Raw genomic sequence first — 5,929 nt, 5'->3', positions numbered from 1 at the left:
TCCGCGGCCCCGCGACTCCGGCCAGTGAGAGCGACGTCCAGGCTGCTGGCGCGCCCGCCTCCGGCCCTGATTGGACGATGCTCGGAGCCCCTCATCCTGATTGGACAGTTCTCTAGACAATTCTTCCAGGCGCCCTCCTTCTCCATGACTCTGATTGGACAACCCAGCCTCTGGCCCCACCCCCTCGAGTCCTGCTCTTGGACCAGAAGTCCTGACTCAGTCTCTCCGCGGAGCGCCCCTGCCCGGAACCTGGACAGGAAGGAGGCCCTGGTCACCTGCGGCATCAGGGGTCGTCCGGCGACAAAGTCACCGTTTGTCTGTGCCCGTTTTTAAGAACAAACCTCTCAATAGTGACGTCACAAAGCAAGGCAGGGTCGTGCTTGGGTTTGACCTTTGACACAGAAGGCCCCCCCTCCCCCCCCCCCCCCCCGACTTCCTCCTCTAACCCAAGGTCAGCAGCCCAGGGCCCAGGGTCTCTGCTCGCATGGGAAGCGGGGCGCTGTGTCCCTAGACTGCACGCAGAACTCGTTTCAGCACAGCCACTGGTGTGAGATGTTAGAATTCCCGGGTGTGCATTTCACACAGCCAAGAAATGTCTTTTGGGTCAATTACTAAGTGTCTCTACAGAATTTTGAAATATAAAAGGCTGTGATATTCCTAAGGTATTTGCATTCCTGTTTTAACCGATTTAAGAAAAAAACTTAAAAAGCTTAAATAAATTTGGGTTGGACCTGAAAACTCTTAACGCGCTATTTAAATTGGTCTGAAATACCTAGCGCATTTCCTACGAATGCTCATTTCAAAAATACCGGCTGGCAGTGGATAGAGTATACATATAAATTCCAATATCATGACCATTTTTTAAATGAACATAATTATAAAAACGCATTTTCTAAGGTCTGCAAAAAATGTTTTAATCATTTTCATAAAATTAGTGTTTAGTGGAACAAATTTAGCAATGGTTTCCCGCCCTGGCCAGGTAGCTAGGTGTTTAGAGCATCATCCAACTATGCCAAGGTTGTGGGTTCCATCTCCCGTCAGGACACATTATAGGAAATAACCAATGAATGCATTAATGGGTGGAACAACAAAAAATTATACTTTCAAAGACTTCTGAATGTTCTAAATCTGTATGCTCCTAGTAATTTGGCCTCAAAATACTGTAAACAACAACAAAAAAGACATAATTAAAGGAGCAGCCTTATATGCATATATTCATAATCCATGGATACAGATAATAGTGTGATAAAGGCCTGAGGGGGAGAGGGTGCGAGACAGAGGGTCCAATGGGGAAAAAAAAGGGAACATCTATAATACTTTCAACAATAAAGACAAATAAAAAAAGAAGAAGCTGCAAAAGTCACAGTCAAAATGGGAGATTGGGGCACAAAATTTGTTACCAACGGTGTTTTTCGAGTTTTCTCGGAGCTTGATCTAATGGACTTACATGAAACTCTTAAACCAACAATTAGAAAATACACATCCAGCCCTGGCTGGTGTGGCTTACTAGTAGTTGGTTGAATGCCAACCCATCCATCTAAAGGTTGGCGGTTCAATTCCCAGTCAGGGCACTACCAGGTTGTGGGTTATATTGTTTCTCTCTCTCTCTCTCTCTTCCTCTCTCCCCATCTCCCTATCTCTCTCAAATCAGTAAAAACATAGATTTAGGAAAGAAGAAAATACACATCCATAACAAACCCACATGGAAATTTAATTTTAAATAATCACATATCAGCCCAGCCGGTGTTGCTCAGTGGTTGAGCATCGACCCAGGATCCCGTGAGGGTTCGATTCCAGGTCAGGGTTTGGATCCCCAGTAGGGGACATGCAGGAGGCAGCCAATTTATGATGTTTCTATCTCTCTATCCCTCTATCCTTCTTCCTTTCTCTCTCTCTAAAAATCAATAAGAGGGGCCCTAGCCAGTTTGGCTCAGTGGATAGAGCCTACAGACCGAAAGGTCCTGGGTTTGATTCCGGTCAAGGGCACATACCTCGGTTGCAGGCTCCTCCCCAGCCTGGGCCCTAGTCTGGGCTCATGCAGGAGGCAACCAATCGATGTGCTTCTCTCACATCAATGTTTCTGTTTGTCTTTCCCTTTCTCTTCCACCCTCTCTTAAAAAATCAACAGAAAAATAGCCTCGGGTGAGGATTAAAATAAAATTAAAAATCAATAGAGGGGAAAAAATTTTAATAACCACGTATCAGATACATCAGGGATTTCAAGCATCCTTAAAACAGTGGCTTCAGGAGGAATCTTTGTGGTAATGAACAGATTTTGGTGGCAGTTTGAACAAATCTACATCATAAAATGGCAAAAAATTATACACATATACACACAACACACACACACACACAAACACACACACACGCATGTAAAACTGCCAAAAATCTGAATAAGCCTTTTGGATTGTACCAATGCTGATCTCCTGGTTTGTTTTTGGTTTTTTAATAGTTTATTGATTTTTTAGAGAGAGGATGAGAGAGCAACATTGATGTGAGAGATAAACATCAATCAGAGTGAAACATCAATCAGCTGCCTCCTGCACATCCGCTGCTGGGAATCAAGTCTGAAACCTGAGCATGTTCCCTGACCGGGGACGATGCCCAACCAACTGAGCCACACTGGCCAGGGCTCTATCTCCTGGTTTTGACATTGTACTAAAGCTCTGTAAGATGCTACCACTGGAGGAAGATAGGGCAAGGGTACACAAGACCTCTCTGTGAAACTCTACTTATTTTTAAGTTTAAAAAGCCCTAGCCTGTTTGCTCAATGGTTAGAGCATCGGCCATTGGACTGAATGGTCTCAGGTTTGATTCTGGTCAAGGGCACCTGCCTCGGTTGCAGGCTCGCTCCCTGGCCCCGTGGCATATGTGGAGGCAACCAATCAATGTGTCTCTCTCACATCTATGTTTCTCTCTCTCCCTGCTTCCCTTACTCCCTTCCTCTCTCTCTAAGAATCAATGGGAAAATATCCTGGGGTAAGGATTAACAAAAACAACAACGACGACGACAAAAAGTTAATAAAATGAGTGGCTGAACCATCCCAGGGTCCTTTTCCTCACATAGAGATCCTCCAAGTTAACCACACCGAAGTGGAGCGGCTGACTCAGGGTGCCACTGCAGGCCCAAGCTCCTGGGCCTTGCTTCAGCTGGTGGCTGTGACCTTCATGGCTAAGGGGGCTCCTCCAGCCCAGGCGCCCCGTGGGGGTGTCAGGCAGGCATAAACGCAAAGGGAGGTAGGAGACAGCAAGAGGTACAGGGTGAGGAGTACAAGCTGGTCATCTCTGTCCCCAGTGGCTTCTCTCCACCTCTCATTGTCCAGGACCATGGGGCGTGGCAATCAGAGGATGCAATGAAGAGTAGAAGGTGACATTTGTGTTCATTATTGTGTGTTTCTGGTTTTCATCCACTCAGAGCACATCACTCCCCTGAACAATACAGGGGTTCTGTGAGTAAGGCAAGAGAGCTGACTACCCGACAGCCTCAAGTGGCCTCTGCAATCGAGCCGATAGCACACCCTCACAAAGACCAAAGAATTGTTAGAAAGGCCACACTCTCATCACAACGCCATCAACTGAGCTATCGATTGTGACAGGTAACTTAAAATAGCCACGTCCTGAATATCAATACATATTGGACAGTATTTAGAATTTGATTGTGGTGGTCTGGAGGGAGATGGGGGGAGAGGGGCCAGGGGATCCCAGGCCTCCCCAAGTCCTCGGGCCGCCACTTTCCTACCCCCAGAGAGCTGCGTGCGACAGGGCCACGCCCCGCCGCCGCACGGCCCACTGGAGTTTTGCAGATGTGGGAACCACTGGAGTTCTGCAGATGTGGGAACTGTAGCTCCGAGAGATCCGGTTGTTCACTTGGCCAAGGTGGCAAAGGAACTCGCAAACAGGGATCGGGAGTCACTCTCCTAGCAAACTCTCCCGGTCTCAGGCTGAGCGCGTAGGCCTCGGTGTGGCCAACCTCTGGTGGGACCACAGGACATCCCCACAGTCGGACACGCCCACACCGACACCAGGAGTTCACCGTCCGAGATGTGCCCACCTGCAGGTCTCATCTGGTGCCAGTGACAGCAGAGTGACCACCCCGGGCCCTGGGAACCTTTACACCCGCATTTGCTTCCGGTTCTGGCGTCGCAGGGAGCGGAATGGAGGCGGGTCTTGGTTTGCTGGGGGCGGGAGCTACCTCCTCCAATCGCTGAGCAGAGCTGGGGCGCGATTGAGTCCAAGGGCCGGATCCGCCCTTCCCGGGCGAGTCTGAAGCTGGAGTGGCACTGGTGCTGTGGGCGTGGCTTATATGGCCCCGCCCCGGGGCGGGGCTATGGTCGGAAAACGGACCAGCTGTGTGGCTGGAGGCGCGGTCACCGTGCCAGTCTAAGGCGCCTGTCACCCTAATTCACAATAACTACTCATAAACGCTTATTTCCTCCAACCCTTCCTTCACACTAACACACTCGTATAAAAAAGATATTCCCATTGTTAGAATGTTTCTTCCTTGAATCTCATTTCTTCCAGAAGTGGGGTCAAATTTTGTGCATTTCTTACATGGGGCTTTTCTTACTTGTGATATCCTGTCCTGGATGGCGACCTAGTTCATATTGTCACATTTGTGAATATTTTGTTTTGTGCATTGGGTAGACCCAGGAAAAATGCGTGTGGATTCCTCAAATACGTTCTCATTTAAGCACCTTCCATAGCCCCCACTCTGTTCCCTTCACTGAACAGAAAAATCCTTGCCCTCATCCTTTTTAGATTCTGGTTGGGAGGAACCAAATGAACCACATTAATAAATAGCATGTATAACAAATTTAATATGTCACAGTGTGACAAGGGACTGGCTCAAGCACCGGTCCCTTCTGCTGTCTCTCCCAAGCCCCATACAGCTGTTTGATTGGCATCATACACAGGAAGCCTCTAACCTGCCCTAACCACTCTCACTCCTCCCCTTCTGAGGACCAAGCCCCGGCTTTTACCAGTTTCTAGGCAAGATGCTTCTGGTATTGGTGGGCTGGCCCAAGGTGACTGAGGTGGGTCTGGGGCAGGTCTAGGACTTTGTGGGCAGCGTCTGGCTGCAAGCTGCCATCTCAGGCACCTGGAGAAGGTCATGTGTACGGTGGGTGGCCGGTGGGATGAGCTGGGACAGTGGTTGACATTGCATTAACAGGCTCAATTTAGAGAGAATTGAAAATTCTTACAGGTCTTCCATTTAAGGACATGCCTGTCTCTTCAGAATTGATAACTTCATCATACTATAGTATACAGAAATCAATTCAGAGTGAATCATAGACTTGAATGGAAGATTATAAAATATCCAGAAGAAACACAGGGGGAAAAATCTTTGTTTACCTTAGGTTAGGCAGATTTCTTTGATAGAGCAGAAAATGGGACAAACACACACCAAGAAAATATCAAGTGGGTCATTAAAATTTGTTAATATTTGCTCTTTAAAAGCCACTGTGAAGAAAACAAATGACAACGAGGAAAAAATATTTGCAAAACATACTGACAAAGTCATTATATCCAGAATAGATCAAGAATTATTTCCATAGAGAAAAAGCATGACCACAAAAGGGCTGCCTGTCACTCTCAAAACCTCCTAGCTCAGTATTCTTAGAAAATGCCCACTGACTTGGGATAAAGGGGCACAGAATGCAATTAACTCTCAAAATTAAAGGGGAAAACATGCATAATTTACATGTGCACATGCATATATACACACAGAGAGCACATACCTTGGTTGCAGGTTTGAACCCCCGCCCAGTTAGGAGGAGAACAGGAGGCAACCAATTGATGTATCTCTCACACTGATGTTTCTCTCTCTCTCCACCTCCTTCCTTCCCTCCATTTTCTCTAAAAACAAACAAACAAACAAACAAACAAAAAAGCAATGGAAAAAATATCCTTGGGTGAAGATTAAAGTATG

This window comes from Cnephaeus nilssonii (assembly GCF_951640355.1).
Source record: "Cnephaeus nilssonii genome assembly, chromosome: 5".
Lineage (NCBI taxonomy): Eukaryota > Metazoa > Chordata > Mammalia > Chiroptera > Vespertilionidae > Cnephaeus > Cnephaeus nilssonii.
Note: the sequence above shows the minus strand (reverse complement) of the source record.